The sequence below is a fragment of the Epinephelus lanceolatus genome, chromosome 2 (assembly GCF_041903045.1).
Source record: "Epinephelus lanceolatus isolate andai-2023 chromosome 2, ASM4190304v1, whole genome shotgun sequence".
Taxonomy (NCBI): Eukaryota; Metazoa; Chordata; class Actinopteri; order Perciformes; family Serranidae; genus Epinephelus; species Epinephelus lanceolatus.
The window spans coordinates 13,206,915-13,229,698 of NC_135735.1; the positions used below are offsets into that span (position 1 = coordinate 13,206,915).

Genomic DNA, 22,784 nt, shown 5'->3' on the forward strand with positions numbered 1-22,784 from the left:
TATTTATTTATTTATTTATTTTAATTTTGATTTTATTTTATTTTATTTATTTATTTTATGTTGTTTTACACTGACCACCAGCAAAACAAATGCTTGACTCCAGCCGGCTAATTTGATTGGTTCTTGGATATCTCCGAGTTCTCGTCCTGTATCGCGATACCGCAGATCCTTCCCAGTGAGAAGCAGATCCTGAGCAGTATTCAGTCGCTGTTGTGGCTGGGAGGCAGCACAGTCAGTTAGTCTCTGTGGTTGAACCGTGATTCAGCCTGAGGTTAAACAGGAGTCTTTTAAACTACCCGACCAACCGAAAACAACTACTTCTGATGTCCCCGGAACAAACTCCGGCTCTTTAGGACACCTTTAATCCCGCAGGTAAGACTGCTAACGTTACGTCTTGTTGGCTCCCTCTGTCCAGACACTCGTATGCAGTGCTAGCTGATATTTCCACAGTTCAGTTTCACATCAGCGAAGCAACATTTAAATACCACCAGTCCTCGCTTCCTCTCCTGTCACATCTCCCTCGTGACACACTCAAGCGTTAAAAGTCTCCAATACGAGCCTCGGCTTGTCGGGTGGCGTTAACGGAACCGGAGGGGGAATACATGAACTTCAAAGCTCAGTGTTGACTCTGTCTCTGGAATGCAATACCCCTGTTAGCTTGTATGCTAACGATACATCTGCTTAGTATAAAGTAGCTGTTGGCTGGCTCACTAGCTAGCTGGCTAGGTCTTCTGTCAGCTCAACACCAAAATATACCAGCGGTTTACATTGTTGTCCTGTTGGAGAGGTTGTTGTGAGGTGTCTGAGCCAGGAAGCCATGACAGGGTTTTTTTTTTGTGAATGGACCAAACTTAACTTGTGCCACCGGTTAGCTAATGTTCAGTCACCTCAGGTTTTTAACGGCAGTTTTGTTGTTGGTTTCCAGTTAAGATGTCTTTTCACTCGCGTGCCGTTGCAGCAGAATAACTACTTTTCATTGTTAGTTTACTCTGGTGCTCCTCCTGTCTGAGGGATAGTGTCTGTCTTATGTGCAGTAACTTCTCCATCCTCAAAGATCTCTTTCCTATCCACACCTACAAGCGCCACGCATCACTGTAGCTGTCCTGTTATTATAGACTGGAGGTAAAAGACCACTTCTGTGCAGCTGTGCTTCTGGGAATCCAGCAATCAGACATATAGTGACACTAAATCTACTTTTGAGTGGTCCTTGAATGCACATCTTGAATTGTCTATCCATACTAGTGCTTTACAGTCTAACCTAGTGATACTCAATTTACAGCCAATGGGGTCAGGCCCATTGAGCATTTTCCAATTTATAGGGATGCACGATAATTTTGGTACATTATCAGTATCGGCTGATATTGGCTTTAAAATTAAATATCAGAATCGGCCATTGTGCCTTTTCTTAATTTGCACAATTAATGAATATTGTATACATTAAAAAGTATTAATTCATGTCTCCATCTGCTGGTGGGTCATCACGATAAAAGTCTGCATGCACAATATGATGTTTATTTCACTACAGAAGAGACTTGATGATCTTTAACTTTAGATAGGGAAAAATGGAGATATTGGTAATGGTTAACGGTCAAATGGGTTGTTACATACTAGCATATGAGATATCAGCAAAAAATCCAACATCGTGTATCCCTACTAATTTACAATGAAAATAAATTGATTCACACTGGAATTTTTTTCTGTACTTTTAATGTCAGTGAGGACAGAGTGCAAAATAAGCATCAAAATAGAGCTTGTTTATTTGAAAAAAAGTGCTAGATAAGGATCCCCTCCACACCCCCCAACAGAGGTCCAGGCTTAGCCCAAATATTCTGAAATCCTCGAAATGCCTCTGCATACACCTGACCTGCACGGGGCTGCTGTGACTCAATTTGCCTATTAGCAAAGATAAGTAAGGGCAGCGAGCGTCGAGACAGGTTGAAAACAGGTTGGCTTTTCTGTCATTCTGCAAAAGTGGCCCCAGGCAAAGCATGTTGAGTATCCATGGTCTGTAATCCCTTTATGTTTTGGTAACTTCACAGCTGTTAACAGTGTGCATTGTTTAAGAGCAGCTGTAGTTGGCATTTGGCTATTTTCAGGATACTGACATTCAGTGTGTGTTTGTGCGCATGATGCTTGATATACATGGTTAAAAAAGCATGCACTTAGTTTAAAATGTATGCACATACATAGTTAAATAAAACGTACATAAATATACCAAAAGGGTATGGGTGTTGGTTACAGCGTTCCAAATTACAAGCAATGGATAAACTGCACAGAGAGGTGTAATGGTACAGTATAATTAAAAATAAAGAGAAAATGGAGCTGTATGAAAATAGTTAGAATAGGATGGAAACAGTGAATTAAGTTTGAGGCATGTGATAATAATCCCTTGTTGTCAGAGTCAGTGTCCAGCTGTTCGGAAGGCTTTGTACATACTGGAAGCCAGTGGAAGGGAGGATCAGTGGTGCACCTCGATTGTGTCAGTCTATTGATCTCATATGTTCAGAAAGGCACCAAGGGGGTGAGAGGTAAAAGCCGCAACTGGGTAATAAGCAGTTTAGCTCGGCTGTTTCGCAAAAATTATATAACTGTACTTTCGAAGAGAGGAAATTATTTGAACATGTGCCATGTCTTAACATTGTCTAGATAGATACAGGAAGTCTTATTTAAAGCCTGAATAATGTTGGATTGTTTTAGGATGATATAGATATGGTAATTTGAGAGTAAAAAAAAAAAGCTTACAACCAAATGTCAGGTGATAGCAATATTTATAAACATAAATATGCAAACATTTCTGATACCGATCCCTCGGTTGTTGTTTTATGTTGTGGCCAAAATATGTACTGAGCGAGACATTTACACTTGAAAAATCAACTCGTCACGGTTTCGCTTTGTGATGTAAATGAGCACAGTATATGTCAGGAGAGTTGTAAGACATGTTTTTATTTTGACTTGCAGTGCTTATGTCTCTGTTGGTTTACACCTTGCTAAGTATAGGCTCTCTGAATCTGTGATTTTTCCTCTCAAGAGACAGTATTAAAGAGTGTCCTGGGCTCCTCGTGTGTCCTCAACACAACAAATAACCCCATGACTATGCTATCAAATAGCCCGTAAAATGAAAGAAGTAAGCAGATTGGCTTTTATGGCTGGTTTAGGGAGGTCAAGTTTCAAATTGTTATGATGAATATTGTACATGAGGTACTTTCTGCAAACTGCCTTGATTTGGATTTCATATGTCAAACTACACCACAGGCTATTCTGAGTATTTTTTTTGTCACAGCGGCGGACTATCAAATACCTGAAATGCTTCACATTGTGCTCAAGAGCCAGCTGAAACATGTTTCAGTGTTTCACTTATCACATGCCTCCTACTTCGCTCACACACACCTCAGTACCTGTATATACACAATAATAACTGGACTATAAGAAGTTGAGTTAAGGTAATACTCTGATTATGGAAATTGTAATGTATTTGCCATAGTCTGACTACATATCTGAGCTGTGTTGCTTTCATAATCAGTGTGCGCCCAACCTCATTAACCCAGCTGGATTATTGTTTAGTCACCGAGTTTATTTTAGGATGTAATAGTCTGGCAGGGGTCAAGACTAATCGCTGCCAAATTTGGACCACATCAAGCATTTCATTTACTCTGGTTGATGCTGTAAACAACCACTTTTTGTGTATTGAAAAACTTTTAAAAAATCAGTGTTAATTATTGTTACTTATTTACTCTGTCAGATATACTGATTCTCCATGTATGTTTGAGGTCAGCAGTAATCAGAGTCGTATCAACGCTGAGGCAGCTCCACCCAAATGAAAGAGAAGCAAAGACTTAAGAAGCAAAGCAGAGCAAAAAAGCAGAAGGCAGCTGAGAAAATCAAAGGCAGATAGTTGTACGAGTGTGGACAGCGGGCAGCACACTTGAGAGTATGAACATGGCAAGTCAGACAATCTTGGCACAAGTGTTCAAAAGCACTTACTGAATTCTGAAAAAGAAAAAATCATCTTTACTAACACTTTCTGTGTATACCACCACATCAAAACATCAAAAAGGATTTTGCAGAAGGGAATAATTTCTCATAGCTAAATCTACCCTTAACTTCGGGATACTAACTTGAGTATGGACATTCTTTCCTGACCTTGTCAATATTGAGGAAGACTGAGATGTGGTTGAAAGGAGAGCTGATTAATTGATTAGTTGTCAACTTTTAAATACACTTGCTGGTTAATTTGATACTAGATTGATTGGTTTGAGTAGTTTTAAAGAAAAAAGGACCAAGCTCTAGGATTCAGGCTTCTTGGATGTGTATTATTTTGGGGTTTCTTTACACGTCTATGATAGTAAATATCTTTAGGTTGTGGAGAAAACATTTGAGACTGTCATCTTGGCTTTTGGAAAACACTGATTGACAATTTTATTACCGTTTTCTGACATTTTTAGACCAAAGAATAATCAATTAAATAAGAAATGAATAGATAGATTAATCGTCAATGAAAATAGTCGTTAATTGCAGCCCTAGTTGAAACTCTAGAAAATGCTACTAAGATTTCATGAGCCTTAGTAAAGGGTTAAACTGAAATATGAGGTGGAATTGTCCATGAGTGTTACTGCTCCACTTGTAATCTATGATATCATGGCCACCACTCTGTCAACTATGGCAAACAATGTTGATCCCGGGCAGCCAGCTGGGCTACCGTTTCTAAAACTTGCTGTTGGGCGCTGTCTGTTTCCATTTGATACTCTGAATTTACACATGAACCAGAAAGGCAATGGAGTGAAACGGATGCAAAGTAGTATTTCCCCTAGTGGAAAGTGAAGTGGAAGACACTCGCATTTCAGAGGCCCAAAAGTGAGGAGCATTTGTTTTCATGGTATAAATAAGGAATGCATTTATGTTGAATATTGCTCTTCATATTTCTTCTTCAGATATTTTCTGCTAGCTGCCACACATACATGTAGACAGAGACTCAATGATCAAAGTCATTGATGAATTGTGTCACTGCGAACTGTGCCAACAATGTAAATGAGCAGTTCCTGTTTGGATTCAGCTGTCTTGTTCCCATTTTACATGCTATACAGTGAGTGTAATAATGAGTGCTTTTGCATAAATACTTTTCCTCACTTATATTTGCATAGCTGGAGCTGCACATAAAATGCACACCTGTATTCTGCAGACAGTTACACTCTTGCACCTTTATTTCAAAAATACTGAAAGCACATTAATATGCTTGTTTGTATTTACATCTGGATAAATATATGATGAAGATACAGTGACATTTTCATCATGTGTATGGTCATATCCTGCCTTCTGGTAATGTTAACATCACCTTGGATCATTTCCCAAGGGTTTTCATTATCTGGTTTTGTTTTGTTTGATGTTTTTTACAGTAAAAAATGACATTAATGCTTTGAGATTCATCTAATAAGAATGAGGTGCTGGTTTTGTTTTAATTGATTTAACCATTCCACCATTGCTTCCTGGTTTGCGTGTTTTAAAACTTGCTTTTGCAGAATTAATGCTTTGAACTACTTACTGACTAAGCTGCTTAAAACTAACTGGTGCACCAGGTTGTGTCAGCTGGCTGGTGGGAACAGGTGAAACAGAATTAGTGACAAATCATAGAGAGACGAGTAAGAAGTTTGTGTATGTTTTATAGTTTGGTATATGATTTCAGAACTAGGCAGGGTGTCCAGACTTACAAACAAAACCTTGTTCCACAGAGTGTGCATTTGTACTATTTTTGAGTGGTGGCAGATTGCAATAACACTGGCAGAAGTTGGCAGCTTGCTAATTGGGCAGTCAGCTAATCAGAGCACAGAATTGATGGAAATGCCTAGAAAAGACAGAACACACTATATCACTCTGTGAAATATTGTATAGGTGAACACTGTGGAATCAGTAGTACGTTATAATGCTTTATTAGTAAGAGAGAAGATTCGGAAAGAAACTTGAAATACCAGCAACCAATTTAGACCCAAACAAAGAGCTTTGAAAATCCATGAATCTCAGCACCTGGCAAAGTAAACCTTTAGTCACTGGTATTGATCAACAGCTCTATACGCCCCTCTTAGATGTATTAAGGCCATTTCCTGCTGTGGTGCAATATGTACCTTTTGAAAAGTTACTCCTCCAGCAGAAAACAGCATGCAGCATGATGGTTTTTTAAAATCACCTTCACACTACAGTTATGTTCTGTATACTTTATTGTATAGTGATTTCACTGCCTAATCTGATACATTTTTATGTTTGTGTTAAGACACACGGTATTTCAATTTATGGACACTGACATGGGTGTTTTCAGACCAGAGCTCTGGCAACCTACTTCTAAGAACCTCTCTTTTTGTTTTTGTCTGCACTGCAAGAGTTAGGAACAACTGTAGTGTTCAGGGACTGGTTTAACTCCTATGTAACAGTATGTACTCTCCCAGTACAAGGGGAACCATGAGAGAACTAAGTGTACGTTGATTTGTCCAGACATAAGTGTATGTTGATTAGTGAAACACAGACGATGCAGCATCAAAACTGCCATTTTTAAGAATCCGTTAAGGCCTAGACACACCAAACCGGCTTTAAAGAAATAGCAGTGACAAATACTGACTGCTGCATTGTGTCATGTTGCCGTGTCTCAGCCAAAGAGTTGCACACAAACACACCGCAAAGACTACAGCCGACAGCCAACCAGCATGTATGTTCTGTGCCGGTGTGAGAGGAATAACTCTCCATACCAGCGGCCGGTTGTAGTCTGTATTCGTCATTCACAAACAGAAACTGGAAGATCGTCATGATGCTAGTTAGCCAGTTAGCACATTAACGACACAATCCAATGTTGAAAGAACTGTATTGACTGTGCGCCAGTGAACAATAACACAAACCATCACAAAAGTTTCTGCTAAAGAGCTCGATGACTAAAGAAAAATAATCTCATCTTAAAAAACTTGATCTCACTCCCTCTTGACTTCAGCTTTTGTTTACTTTCCTCACTGCCGATTCTCTTCTCGTGCGATGAGCTGAACAGCCAATCCGAATGATTTAATTTACCAACAGGCTCTGTCATTTACAATGCTGATTCCACATGCTGAATCGGCTGAGAAAAAGCCACCTAGGGCTGACGAGGGCCAGTGGTGTGGGACATGTCGCAAAGGCAAGGGCAGCAGACACTCACTGGCTGCCCAACACTGACTGATGGCTGACCTTTGGCTTGGTGTATCAGGCACTTAAGCAGTGTAAACATCAGAGAATACAAACAACAGCTTGTAACGAAAGTGAATGGACGGTGAAGTCCAGGCCTCACTGAGCATATGTGTGGTGGTGTAAATACAGCATGACTTTGACTCGTCTAAGCAAAAATGACGTTGCTATAACAACTGCTGGCTGGCTTACAGTACCTCACTTTAACGTTCCTGTTCGCAGTGTGAATGCAGACAGAAAAAAGCCCTTGAAGGTACATAGTTCACAGGGGAGCTTCCCACTGGGCAGTTTCTCTCAGAGAGTCCCCAGAACTCTTTGGTTCCATAGTCACGCTGCCCGATAGAAGCGGCTCTGATTTCTGAGCATGTTGCTGTTTTGTTTGGCGGAGTCTTCTCGCACAATTTCACCAAATCCCTGTGGTTCTGTGGTATTACACATGTCACACTTGTAGTTTTAAACCCATATTTCCCCATTCAGTTTGTCATCTCCAGCAAATATTAAACACGGGGCTCTATCTAGTGCTATCTGCTGAATTTGGCAGAGTGCAGTTTTATGTCGCCGTGCTTTGATTTATTGTTGATGTATGTCCTTCCAAAGCCATTTCAGTCTCTTCTCTGATGAGTGCCCTTAATCAGCACATTTCACCACACTGCATGAGACAGTCAAGTGTCCTTGTGGCTGAAGCTCTCTCGTCTTGTCTCAAATGCGTGGTCCATTTAAAAAATGGAGGAGCACAGGACAGAAAGCTGTCAAATGCTAACAGTGTTTCATATTGAACTTTACTGATTTTCATTCTTTTTCTGTGGCACTTTACTGCAGAGTGGAAGAAAAAGTAGAAACCAGATATGCAGCATGTAGCATGCCCAGTCTTTTATTGTGCACTGTTGTAATTAATAGCCTTAAATCTGAGACCATTACTCTCTCAGCTGCTCTCTGAATTAGGCACTTGCCTGTAGAAGAATATCATTACCTATTATTATACTGTTATGCCTGAGCTTTTACCAAGTAAACATGTCTTGTCCCAACAAGAATCAACAGCAGAAAGATTCAAGTCTCGGCCTGATTTTAATGAGTGCGTGACAGTCTGGAGCTTGAATGTCTGAAGCATTGGTAACTGTGTGGCAGTTTATAAACCTGTGTCTCCCAAGGCTACATCCAAACTATTTTCATTTTAAAACACATAACTATTGCTGCGTTTGGGTCCACACTACTTGTTTTGGAACCACAAAAACTGAGATCTTTAGCCCTGTTTCCACCAAACACTTTCGGTATGGTACCTTTGGAACCAAAAGTAACCCTTCAGACGTGGTACCTTGGCTTCCGCGTTTCCACCGCAGACAGTACTCTTAGATGTGGGCAGGGTTGTTGTCACTCGCTGCTCCGCCCAGCACTCATTGTATTTCCTCATTAGCGGTGACACAGATGGAAGTCTGCGCCTCGTTTATTGTCCACAAGAGGCAGCAAAACATGCTTTCATTTTATAGTTACAGTTTACTAATAAAACTCTCCACAGTATGAACAGTGGTTACATGAGCCTCAAAACCAGCCACAACTCAGCCCTGAGCAGAGTGACCGTCCTCTATTGACCAATCAGACTGCAGTGTTCACAGCTCCACCTTTTAGTACCAGATCTGTGTGCTAGGTACCCCAACAGAGGGGGGACTGAAAATGGGGACGGTACGGAACGGTTGCATTGGTACCATCCACAACTTTTCATAGTAGAAACATAAAAATAAGTATATACCGAACTAAACTGTACTGTATCACAGTGCTCGGTGGAAACAGGGCTTCAGTCACAATTTGTCAAGTCAAAAAATTATAGCTAGGTCTACATACCTTTTGTGATCTCATCCTTATTGTGTGGTGGGTAACGTTACTCCTTTGCCTTTACCATTACTTCTTCTGGCAATGGATGTTTCCTCCAATCAGTATAGCACTAAAATGTCACTGTATTTGCGATGTAATGACTCCCAAACAATTTTCTGCTGCCTTGACTGCCTTATACTCAAATGTTACTTTCAGTAACAGTTCCACCTCTTTGGTTGAAGCCAAGAAATCTGTGGTCTTACTTTTTGCCATCTCTGTAGTGTTTTCTGTAATTAAGTTCTGTTTACCTTAACCCTATGGGCCCGAACGACGCATAGTGTGTCCAAATTCACACCTGTTCTTCTCTATTGATTTTCTCCGCGACCGTGCGTCATAGCGAGAAGCCACGCATATCACGTGAAACAGCGGAATTGTAGCTTTCCGACAAGGCCAAGCTTGTCGGTAGTCCAATGTTTTCACAGCGAAAAAGAATGATAAAGTTACACTAAAATTATGTATAACAGAGCTTTCATACAGCTCTGCACACACATTACTCTTGGATGGATTATATGCGAATGCAGGGTCGCACAGAAATGCCACACATATCACATGAAAGTGCAGGAGCAGAGCTTTCCACTGATACCACACACATCATTGTGCTGTCATCCCATCACGCTATAAATCCAGATTAATTGTCTACAAAATAAAAACCTGACTAATTTCTTTACAACCCATTATACAGATCTTGTTGTCAATCACTTCATATAGTGAGGAATATCGTATCTTACCACGTCTTAGGCTTGCGTGTGTTTCTCCCTGTCTATCCACATTTGTAGTCCAGCTTTCAAGATGCCTGGCACAAACCACATGTTTTGGACAGCTGTGAAGTGACAGAATGTCCCACCATCATGGTTCTTATATTGCCAGATTCCAGAGAGTCTCCCCTCTTCATATATGGCAGAATATGTCTTCTTCCAACTTGCTATGGTGAGATACATGTAAAAATGTAAGGATTTTGTCACACAGATTTGTTTTTTTTCATTGATATAAAAATTAATATAAAATACAGGCACATAGAAGGACATGTAATGATGACAAATCTGGATAGCCCACATTGCCCTGAAAAAAACAAGATATAGCATGTGTATGTAGCCTTTATAATGACTGTGATATGAGCTTAAAAGTAAAGGCAGTAAAAATACCCCAAAAACGCCTAGGGCCCATAGGGTTAAAACATGCATGCCCAGTGTACGTGAATGTCATGTGATATGTGTCTTCAGATGTGTTGATATTGACTGAGATTATTTCTGAAATGGTGCGAAAATGTCTGTGTGTACGGAGATGATTTTCATTATAAAACACCATTTTAAAACGAAATTGTATTTGTGTAGATGTGGTCTAAGTAACAATTTATTTCAGGGTGTTAATCCAGCATCTGCCAGCTGATCGTAGAACTATAAATCATATTTTTTGCCTCTGTAGTAGCTACCAGTGAAATAAGATGCCAGCTGATATAGGTACTTTACACCTTATTATGTCAAATTCTCTATATTTCAAATTGTGCTTAATAAGTGTAATTTTCTGTTATAATCAACTAATTAAACATGGTTGACGGTGGAGCTTTTTTTCGTCTTCTGATCAAGCAAAGCAAATCTAACATTTATTTTCATCTGTGTTTACAAGACCTTTTTTTTTGGAGTGTGTTTATCATCTTAATTAAGCTTTAAAGAAAAGGTCTGCGTGAGGCTGACTCTTTTCTCACACTTTTGAGGCTTTCCCATCTGTTTTCTACCAGCAGCTCAAAAAGATATAATGCTGCCAAGTAATATTAGCTGGAGACATTTAAATATCAAACATTATATTTCTTTTTATTGTTCTGTGGTGTTCTTAGCATTCAGTCTTAAGTCGACAGTTCCGTCCCAAGTGTGCTATGACTGTGACGTTTTAAAATCTGTACGCTTATATATGCTGCCCCACACTGACTAAATAATCACAACTAAAACTTACTCACTTTGTCTTTGCTCCAGTTTGGTAGTGATGTGCTAAGAGAGGTTTACCAAAATGTTAAGGTGGCAGAAAGCGTTGGGCAAAAACACCGTATCATGAGACAATGGAGATTTTTTGGCCAGTACAGATTTTATTAGAATGTTTCTAGCACAATAGCTATCCCCTTTAATATCTGTGTATTAGGATCTGTTTAATATCTTTGTATTAGGCCACTGTGGGCAGTTTTGTAAATCAGCAAGGAGGACCCCTTTATTGGAATACTGGGTTTAGGGATTTTTGCATCAGTGTGATGAAGTACTTTGATTTGTCAGGTACCTCGTTCACAGGATTAGCTAAAAACAGACATTCCCCTCTGGCTATTCTATCGTTTCCTCTACTGAATTCTCAGAAAATGCGCACTAAACCATATGTCCTGATACAGTATAGTACTGTTGTGATGTAAATCACATGTTCTGAACAGAAACCTTGATCCATATTGTCCACACTGAGTGGCAGAAGAGAGATTTTTAGATGTGTGTTGTTTGTGACCAAGCTGGCAGATGGTAACGCTACTGATAATTAGGTCTGCATGATTCTAAATAAAATGTAAATCACAACTATTTTTGTACTTACTGAGATCACAATTTTCAGGGAAAGCATTTATTTTCTTCTGCAACAAAAACAAATGAATTCTAGTAGCACTACTGCATTTCTTGTGTGCTCTCCGAGGCCACTTACATTTTAAACATGACTACTTTTTACTTGTAGAGCTAGTATACTTTCTATTCGGCCAGTTTACCTCCCATTCAGTGATATTTACACCCTTTACCACTGCTTTAAGTATTCTATTTCTATAATCTGTAAACTTTTGGCTGCCTAGTTGATAATACTTCACTTATTGATAGGGCTTGGCTGTCAGCTAGCTCGTTAGCAAACAGTTCAGCTCATAAAATGTATATAAAGATGGATGATGCGTCTCCACTTACCCCCACTGTTAAAAAATGAAGCCAAAATATCCTGGATGCAGCCACTGGCATCTTGCACTGGTGATGTCATTTGGAGCCAGAGCCTGCATAGTAGCAACCTCTGGGTGTTTCGAGTTCCTACCCCAATACCCATGCGACCAATCGTGAGCAGCGCCATTTATTAGAAGCAATTCGATTGGCACACATAGCTCTCAATCATGATGTCAAGCCCCCTATTTTTATAGTATCAAAGCAGCATGATAGCAGCATGATAAGAATGACCTTAAATGACAGACACTGTCTGGAAAAAAATTATTTGACATGTACTTTGAGTTTTTTAAGTTTGGCATATGTCCGGTCTGCTAACATGTAGGGGGCGGGCTCTATGACCTGTAATGCAGCCTGCCACAAGATCTTTTGGCTTCACATATGTGGAGTTGTCATGTTGTCCATCTTTATTATGCAGTCTGTGGTTCGGCCCTGTACATCTGCTTGCCTAGATGCTCTTCACAATCAGCCATATAACTACAGGGAAGACTATGAATATCGAAGAGCAATCTTACATTTACAGTACTGTAAGTGCACAGTAGAAAAGCAAGGACAAATTATGAGCACTCTTTGTAAGTATGCAACTCTCCGAAGCAACTATGGCAGAACCACTCTCACTCATGATTGTGTATGTGCCTATATCAAGATTGTGATCTTCTAAAAATTAATCGCGCAGCCCTTCTTTTGATGCTCCTTTTTTGCTGAAGTTGACCAAAAATCCTCTTTAAATTTTCCCCCTGCTCCTCACATCCCACTATCTACCATGAAAGTAGTCAGACCTGCTGTCTTGTGTACATTGGTCCTTTGAGACCCTTTATTGCTGTGATTCACTTGAATTGCATGCTGTGTAGATGTTGGATAATGATTAAACAGGCCAGTTTTATATCTACTTAACACTTGGGACCTTTGTGCAGATGTTTTTTAGGAGGGGTCTGATCCATCTGGGACTCTTCAGTCCTCCTTATGATCTGTGCAGGGAGTTTCCCAGATCTGCAGGATGTTTGCAGCTGCAACAAAGATTCTTCAAGTGATGTCATGTTTTTTACCAGATGACTTGAGAATGATCAAATGTTTGTGAGACAGGGTTTTCTATACATTCATTTATTTGTGACGGCCAGCCACCATATCAACGTCTGGCGCCTCATATTGATTTTTTTTTTTTTAAACTGGGCCGTTCATTAGGAGCACTGTTGGAACATAAAGGTATTCATTGCAGCACACTCTCTGAGCGCAGACTGTACTCTGGGCACAGACAGAGCAACAAAAAGCAGGCACATTGAAAGTGCTGGGTCTAAAAGTTTGCTTTCACCTGCCTCTGCAGCAGCTGCTCCTCTCATACATCGATTTGATCTGATCAGTTATAAACCCTGAAACTCAAACTCCGCAAGTTACTGCTGCTGAGGAAAAGAATAACTCATGAAGAGTTCCACCTGCACTGTGTTCAGAGACCCGTAAAAACCTTTGAATTTAGAGAGAGGAAACGGAATGATACAAAAGGACACATGCACACACACACACAAAATAAACAAACAAAATAAGAGAACGTTTCGGACACTACCTAATGGTGAGGGCTCTCTCTGATTAGCCAGAGTTAACAGCATGGCGTGCATAAGATAAAATCGTGCCTGCAGACAGAATATAATTAATCCATTGCTGCAATATCCAGATTACAATATTGCAGTTGTTTTTTCGGTGTGTTCATCCTGCAAGTTGACATCCTGATGACAGTTAACAAAACATTGTACTGTGCTGCCCTTATACAAATCTTAAATGTCTTGAAGGTTCCCAACACAAAGGCACAAACTGAAGACTCAAAAAAACAGCACGCACATCCAAAAATGATAAATACTGGGTGCTGGACAGAAGAACAAATACAAAAATACAAAAACAAGTCCGCACACCAGAAACTGCTCCTTTTGGAAAAGCAGACATGAGATGCCCAACACAAAGGCACCTGAAGTGACAAAGAAAAGAAGAAAGCTGCCTCGTATTTGTTACTTAATTTTCCATTAGCACCTATTTTAAAGAATATTTAAGAGCTGCTGTGAAGTGGAAGTTGCTGATGCCAAGCTGTTATACCAGAATGCCAGCAGTCGTTTTCTGTCTGCCTCTCTGCTGGAGCTGCTTCAGCTTGCTCATGCTGAGATTTTTTGTCTCTAATGCAGTGAGAAGCCAGGTATGCTTAATAATAGGCTAATGGACAAAGATTTGCTCTGTCTTGGCTGCATGCATAAGGCCTAAACCTCTTGAAGCACATGATTGTTACAGTGCATCTGGTAACTAGCTATCTAATATTGGTGTTAATGAGCAGGCTGGTGGAGGATCATTTGTCTTCTCTGTGAAGTTCATGATTGATCTCGTAAGAATTCATTATTCTAAACTTTAGTATTTTTGTTAGGTGATGTTTCTATTTTATTATGCCAGGACCAGTATTCACTATATTTGTGCTTTTTTCAAATGATCACATATGATTCAAAAGGGCTCCCAGTGCTTGTTATTTGTAACCAACAACTCTCCATATCTGTCACAGGTGATTATGTGGCTGATAGCGTGCAGTCTGGTCCTGGCATTGGATTGCAGGTGGCCATAATATAGTGCACACCCTGTGTTCGTGCGTCACAGGGTTTAAAGATAGTTATTTTTTCTCTAGCAAGTAATAGCTTGATGATGGTTTAGAAATATTGTCAACCATTGCCAGATTGCCATTAGTTTAAGCCCAGTTCAGAGGAGAGATTCTCGACGAGACAAAACTGTTTTGGAGCTTTGGAGAGAAGGTTGCTTGATGTGAACTGGCCAGTCTGAGCTTGTCTCAAGGTAACTGATGGTGCCATCTACAACTAAACTTATCAAGCCGCCAGCAGCTGGTTTTAGAACTTAAGGTTCATCATCTGTTTCAGCAGCCAATTGGCTTGTGGCAGAGTCTGCCAGTTGAGTCAGTTACAACATGTCCACAGACTGTGTGTTCTCTTGCTGCAGCATTCTGAGTCCCTGTCATTTACATCCTTGCGGCTGTTGTCACATATGTCAGTCTCTGTCCTTACAGTGTGTCAGTGGGACTGTGGGTCGCTGCTTCTGCTTGCTATATGTGCTCATCTCACACACGCATATCTTACCATAGAAATATCATTCTGTTTCTAAGTAGTCTTTTCACTGACTCATTAATGGGCATGGTTATTTAAATTATTGTGAGGTATCATGAATGCAGTCCATCTGACGTTCATCACCTAATGTTTTTGCTGTTTTATCACAACTAGAAATTCAACTCTTGCAGCACGTATCTCTTTATTACTGTTATTATTCATATTTAAAGTAGCTACAAATTATATTCAGCCTGAAAAGCTGGAAATCAGAACAGAAGTACTTGAAGCCATTGTTATAAATAAATAATTATACGACTATACAATAAACTTTATCGTATAGTCACATTGGTGTAAACCAGCGCATTGCAAGTAGTTGTTTCCTGTGATGTAGTTGTTGCAAATCGTCTTGTTTAGAATCTTTGTTCTCAACTGGGTTTTAGGACACAATTGCTCTACGATTACAAACATTGCATTTGGCATGCTGACTTTACAGATTTCACAAATTCAGGCATTTGAACAGAAAATCCTGCACACTGCTCTTGCTCAGCGTCACAATTTTTTAGTAACAGTAACATTTCGGTCCTCCTGAACCATCGTCAAGAGTTATCAAGACCATTATTTACAACATTGAGCTTAAATAGAAACTGCTCCACCCATTTCACAGATGTGTATAGGTGTGGGGGAATTAATCAGCTGTAGGTGTATTTCTCAATAATTGACAACAACCTGTGCCCCATATGTCACATATCCCACAAATGAAAGAACAAGGGAACAAGAAGAACATAGGAAAGACCTAGAAACCTCCGGCTCCTGACACAATAAAGTCTATTGCAAGATTATTTACAATAGATGCTGATCTCATGAATAAAAACGTCGGCCTTGCAGCTTTCATAAATCATTCAAAAGGTTCAACATTGTGTACTCTGATGCCATTATAAATTCAGGTCTACCTTTTTGTTTTGTTGATAGGTTTTAAGATGCTGTTTTTAATTGTCTAAGTCATCAACTTCACTCTACTTTGAATTTCTGAAGACTCAAAAGTTCACAACCCAACAAGCACATCATAATGGCTGCTTTTGTTAGTTTTTCAAGCTGACATTCTGTGTTCATTTTTGGCAGTGGGTTGAGGGGGTGGGATGAGTCCAGACTCTCTGTGGGACACTGCTGTTGTAAACCGTTGCACCGTGACCCTCACAGTACAGCCAGCCATGGCCTGCTTGAAAGGCAACACGCAGACAGCTTATGTCTGCATATTTTGGAGCCATAACCCTCCCCCAGGCACGTTCCTCTATACCCCTCCTCGATGCTAAATACCAGCCACCCCCCTACAACAAAAGACAGTGGCCCCAGTTGCCCCCAGGCACGCAGACAATAGACATAGACCTATGCTCCCGTCTGATTATCACCATACTTTTTGGCTTCTAGTGAACAAGTCTTTCAGAAAAAAATGTGTCTAACACTGGTTTTGTATTGTGGGTGTCACCAGGATTAAGAGCTGGTAGGTCCAAACAGGCTTTCCAAGGAATTGTAACACTCTACGGGGAGCAAGATCTTCTGGTTGGCTGGCTCACGATCATGTGTGGAGTGCTTGTGCTTTTGCCTTCTGTCCTATCCGTTACAGCATCAATACCCGAACCCAAGAACCTCACAGTCCTGCCCCTTCATACACAATGTTCAGCCACACATTCAAGCCAGTAATGTAGTGCCGTTCTTCTCAGCCACAGCCGTCTCTTGTGGCAGTCTGACTCGCAAGTGTCTTTTCAGTGGCAGTGAATAGAGATGCCACTGTGTTGTCTCTCAGCTTGTGTTCTGTGCAGCCAAAGTTGATTACACTTCTCCAGTTATACTGACAAGCTGAATGCTTTTCACTTTATTTTTTCCACCACAGGCTTCATGTGTCACTCATTTGTTAAAAAATGTCCAGTTCAAACTGGAATTGAGGTTAAAAAAATTAACCTGGCATCAGCTGCACAAATAGCATGTTGGCCTACTCTGCCCTTAGTTGTTTCTGTTTGCACCTGTAGTGAATTGACTTTTTGTTGGGGGGGTTGGTTTTAGTTAATGCTACTTTATAGTCATTATATGTAAATTTCTGTAATTTTCTACCTTAGTCTTATTTTCAAAATCGTGGCCATTGTTACCAGGGCTGTAAGATATTGGAAAAACTTACATTGCAATGTTTTTTTCTGCAATATACATTGCGATATGTAAAATACAGCAGTCTTCACCAGATGACTTGAACAGCTCTATTTCAATATAATCTGTCACTCTACATCTGCATTGAAAATAAAAATAACAAAAGCTGACAATTTAGTTTTAATATGAAGACTTTTCTAAGGGGAAGAAGGGTAAAATCAGGTTGTTTAATACCGTGGTTGACTCACCATGACACCACTGTATTCATATAATACTCTTCTATCAATCCAGGCCAAAGTCAGTGATCTAACATGTCATATTAAAATTAAAGATGTTGCCTACCCTAAAATAAGGGGGCTTCCTTATGTTGCTCCCCTCCTGTTCCTTACTTATTTTCAGTTTGAGGTCAACGACTAGCAGGGCGTGCTTTAGTTGTTTATCACACAGAATTCTCTTTTGAATTAACGTTAGTATTAACATTACCTCTCCAGTCTTGTGGCTCCGACCCGTAGTTTAGAGACCTTTGGTTTCTTTAAGCTAACTGAATTAGCTTGAGCCTGGCTCCTAGGCAACGCTAGAGTGTAGAATGATAGTAAGACATTTTGATAATGTTGAGTTAAACAGATGCTTTATTTCTTCTGTGGAGCAAGTACAAAACACAGCACTTCTTATAGTTGCTTTACTGGAACTTGAGCTCATGTAGACACTTCTGCTGAATACCATAGCTTCAGATAAGCACGTGCTTCACTGTGTCTGCAGCATATGCTGGCCCAGTTATGGTACTTTTCTACACACATGCAGGAGAGTCTCACTTCCAATAAGAAATGCTGCCAGACCATGTCACATACACGCTTGACCTGTGTCAAAGGGGAAGGCTTGGCCAGTAACATAAGTCATGGAAACTGAGAACACTGAGTTTTTCCTGTGTATCAAGCAGCACAAACAGTTGTAGCATGATGTGTTTGAGTTAATTTACCTTATTTTACATTGCATGTCCTGTGATGAAAATATTGGTCTTGGTCGAACTGAAAGTAAACACAGGAAGTAGACCCACATCACTGTTTCAGTCTGGTATTAATTATCAAGACCACTCTCCTTTACTTCATTTAGGTATAAATTCGATGTGTTATATTCATAAGCTTGAATCATATCTGACCAAAATATCACCAGGAACAAAAACTGACAGAATGCAAGGAGTATATTTTTAGATATCCAGAGGGCTTTTTTATGAGGAAACAGCTGCAGGAAGTGCTGAGTTTGGCTTTATTATTTGATTAATATCGAGAGAATTCATCATAGAGCTGAAACGAGTGGGATCATCGATCGGCAGGAAATTAAACTGCGACAATTTTGATAGTCAATTAATTGTTTGAAACCTCATTTTTCAAGCACAAACACTAAACATTCTCTGGTTTCAGCTTCTCATGTGTGAAGATTTGTTAAGACAAAGCAAGTAGATTAAGACCATTATGATATTTTTCACTAGTACTCCCGTCTGTCACATGAAGATTTAAAACATGAACAGAGGAGTAAATGTCTCCAAACGTCAGTGACTCCTGCATTATGTAGGAGCTACAAAATTACTGAACACTCGTACGTTTGAGCAGTTGACCGTGATGTCGAAACAGCTCAGTCGAGTACGGTCACAGTCTTCCCATGGCCCTGCTCCCATGCTAAAAAGTGTGTGTTGCACGGAACTGTGATTATTTAATTTTTATTTTATTTTGTCAATGCAGGAAAGAAGAGGTCCAGAATAAAAAATTAAGGCTAAAAATTATATTAAATTTATGAAGGAGTTCTTTTCCATCCAGTTTGATAATTGAGGCGCTCAGTGACTTAAATTTGTGAAGTGAAATGTCTCTGGGCTGCCATTTTACTTCACTCTCATAAGAGCCATCCACTCTTACTACCCAATGTGGATAAAGGATGTCTTAGTTAATTGTTTTAATAGCCATCTTTACAACTTAACACCCTCCAATATTGCAAAAGTGGGAGACTCTGAGGCTCTCTCATCTTCCCTGAACAAAATTAGCCTTCCACGACCCTCCTTTGCTATGCCTCTCTGACATTCACACATGATTAGGCTTGCAAATGAAGTTTTCCTTCTTTTAAGGTAGGAGGCGCGACCTTGGCCCCAGAGACCTGTTAAGTCTTTATTGAATTGGCTGGACATATTAAGCTCGGAGGATGTCCCAGCAGTGTTGTGCTGCAGTCAATGCACCTGCTTCATCAGCACTTGCTTCAGTTTTTCTTCATGGCTCTTTTGTAGCCTCGCGTCTGAACACTTGGTAGCATCCAATAACTTGAGATAAGGATAAATTACTGGTGGTGAAAAGAGCCCCCATTTATCCGTTGATTTACAGTAAAACTACCCAATCTATCAGCCACTTCACTTCCTATAGCTTACAGGAACAACTAAATGTAACAGAGCCACCATTAAAGTTATTAATTACACCTGTGCCTCCACTGGGAGGAAATGCCCACAGTGAGAAAGGTCTATTTTTTAAGTAAGGCTTGAACTACCTGTTACAAGAAGGGTGATAATGATTGTTCTCATGGTTATTCAATATTTCTGCAAGAACTTTGACAGTGTACGTTGCCCTCTGGACAGTCAAGACTTATAATAAGAGTTAAGTTAAGTTAAGAGTTATTTGAATGTGGGAATGTTGGCTCTGATATGCTTTTTTTTAACAGCAGGCATTTTGGTCTGCCATAGTTGGAATGGTACAGGTGTTCTGTATACAAATACACTCAAATTTCCCAGAAAGTTATGAGAGAGCATGCCAGCATGCACAGTATACCAGGACCCCAAAACTGAAGCAGCTAAATGGAATCCAACAGCCATCATTATTTTTATTAATTACACCTTTTTTCTCTGTGACATGGCAAATGTGTGCCCCCAGAGGTCAGCCTTTACTGGTGGAACAGGCAACTGAGCTGAGAACGATGGCGACTGCAAGTGGTGGCAGAGTTTCCCACACATTTGATTATTTGTGGTGGCCCGTGACAATATCAGCGTCTGTCACCACGTACTTATTTCTATTTTTGGACTTGGACCATTCATTAGGAGCGCTGCTGGAATATATATACCACTCACTTATGTGTTGAACCACACTTGCGGAGCACAGACAGAGCAGCAGAATACCAGGTGCAACTTAATAATTCATTATGCTGGGACAAAAAGTTTGCATTCACTCGTATTTGCAGCAGCTGCTCCTCTAGTCTATTGATTTGATCTGATTGGCTGTGATCAGGTCAACAGATCAATTATCCATCCCGCAACTCAAACCTCCTCAAAGTGCCACTCACGATTGAAAGAACTCCTGAAGACGTCTGCCTGCTCTGTGTCCATGGACCCACAAAAGTCTTTAAATCTTGAGAGGGGACACAGGATGATACAAAAAACCCTGAAAGTTCTTTTTCTGTCATCAGTTACCACCACACATAGATTCTAATTTTGTGGGAATCACTGGGTGGGGATAACTTTACAGGACTAATGCTATTAAAAGTAACAGCAGAGAGAGACAGACAGGCTGGTGAGTTTTATTTAGTTGTGTGGAGATTGATGATGTGTGTTACCATGAGTTCACAAGGCAGTTAGTCTTAGTTCTGTGGACGAGAGAAACTTTAATTTAGAAGGTGTAGATGAGATAAGGAAGCTAAGAGAGCTATAAGCTAAGCTGAAAGAGCTTGTGGAACACAGTGAACTTGCCGCTCCCGCACACAACTACTTTCATATACTGTATATCTCAGTCAAATGTCAAGAAGGTATGAAAAAAAAATATACCACTAAAACCAATTTTGATATAGAGCGATTGGTTTTATATTTCACTGTTGTAATGTTTCACTGATTCTTTGTTTACCAACAGGTAATGGTGAAAATGTAACTTCTTGGATTTTTAAGACAAGATAAAATCTGCTAGGACTAGTAAGACTTATATTAATCCCACACCAGGGAAATTCACACGTTACAGCAGCTCAAGAGTCAGATGCAAGAGAATAAATGGGAAAAAAAAGTGATTAAGAGACAAATAAGGATAAAAATATATCAAAAATACAAACTGGACAAAATGGAAATAAAATAATTTAAAATATGCATACACTGACTATACTTTTTCCTTATACAGATACTATACAGTATGTTCATTATTGATAGTTACTCATTTTTACAATATAATGCAAATTTTTGAATATTTGAGATTTTATTAATTGCTGTTGGGGCACCATAAGGACCAGGCACTATACCAGCATGAAACTTTTGGGTTTAAATGCATTTGAAGGCAGTATTTATAAGAGCTGTGTGGTCTTTATTTGCATCATGTCTGGTTAATTATGGTGTTGAGCTAAACTCACTGCACAAGTGACTGTTTGCCCCAGAAATGTCCACACCTTAAGTATCTGAGTTCCTTTGATGCATCTCATTTCTGAACAGAAAGGGCATGTGTAATCTGTTAGAATCGTGTTAATTAATTGAAATAGCAAATTAGCAGTTTTGATGATGTCTTAAATCACCAGAGGGTACCGGAGGTATTTTATCTAATTTTATCTGGTGTCTGTAAAATGTCTGGAGTTTATTTAATTTTCTGCAATAGAGCATTAGCTGTAGTCCTGCTGATTTACTTCCCATTGCTCTTTACTGTCCTTTAACAACAGGATATTTTTTTTCTAATTTCTGCAGCCTCTCTGCTAATGAACTTCTGCTCAGATTTGCAGGTCAAAGGGAACTGAAACCGAAGCTAACTTGTCAAATACAGACAAACTTTGTGCAACATTTAAAAAATTACTCAGCTGTTTACAACACGACGGGGCAGCAGAGGAGCTCAGTGGTTGGCAGAGTTGCCAAGAAGGCGAAAATCTGCTGGTCTTTCTGTGTGCCGTTTGCTTGTTCTCCCCATGAGCTCGTCTCCTCTGGGTGCTCCTGTTTCCGCCCACAGTCGAAAGACATGTAGGTTAGTTGAACTGGAATCTGGAAATCGCCCTTAGATGCAGCTCACAGGAATCAAAATTTCAGCGAGTTATTAAAGTGGTATTCAAAGTCTCAGCGGAGTCCCAGATGAATGCTGTAAATCAGTGCTGGCTAGTGCGTGGTAGAGGAGATGTAAAAGTGCCTTTGTTCTCAAAGTTTTGAGCAGGCTTTAGTCAATCACGCAAACACAAAGAGATTGGCTTCAAGAGAGATGAAGGCTGTAAATTTCTCCTACATCAGAAGCTGCATGACTGAGGCCATTTTAGAATTCCTCACCTGACTGGCCAAAAACAAATTTTAAAGTCAGTTTCCTTTAGATTAGTGGTTGTTAAAAATGATACTCTGAATTCAATCACTTGCAATATTTTGGACAATGCACAAACAGAAAACATAAACAGTTTCTGTCAGATGGCATGCAGCACCTCTATTTGCCCTCTTACATTGTGATCTCCTGTGTTAGTTAATTTGAGTGTCAAGCTAGGAGACAGTGTGAGCTGATCATTTATTTTTGCATGAGAGTTTAATGATTCCTCTTTTTTCTTTTACATTTTTGCCACATCTTTCCTCTCATTATGAATGCTGCTGGAGTCTATAAGCCTTGGGAAT

General features: G+C 39.8%; 1 protein-coding gene across 1 annotated transcript in view; it reads left to right on the forward strand.

Moving 5' to 3' along the window:
• The first annotated feature begins 233 nt into the window (after positions 1 to 233).
• The window catches only part of glceb (glucuronic acid epimerase b), an 82,242-nt gene continuing 59,691 nt past the window's right edge, over positions 234 to 22,784 (forward strand). The window contains exon 1 of the mRNA XM_033621207.2: positions 234 to 372. The gene's annotated coding sequence lies outside the window, so the exon portion shown is untranslated. The remainder of the gene's footprint in view (positions 373 to 22,784) is intronic.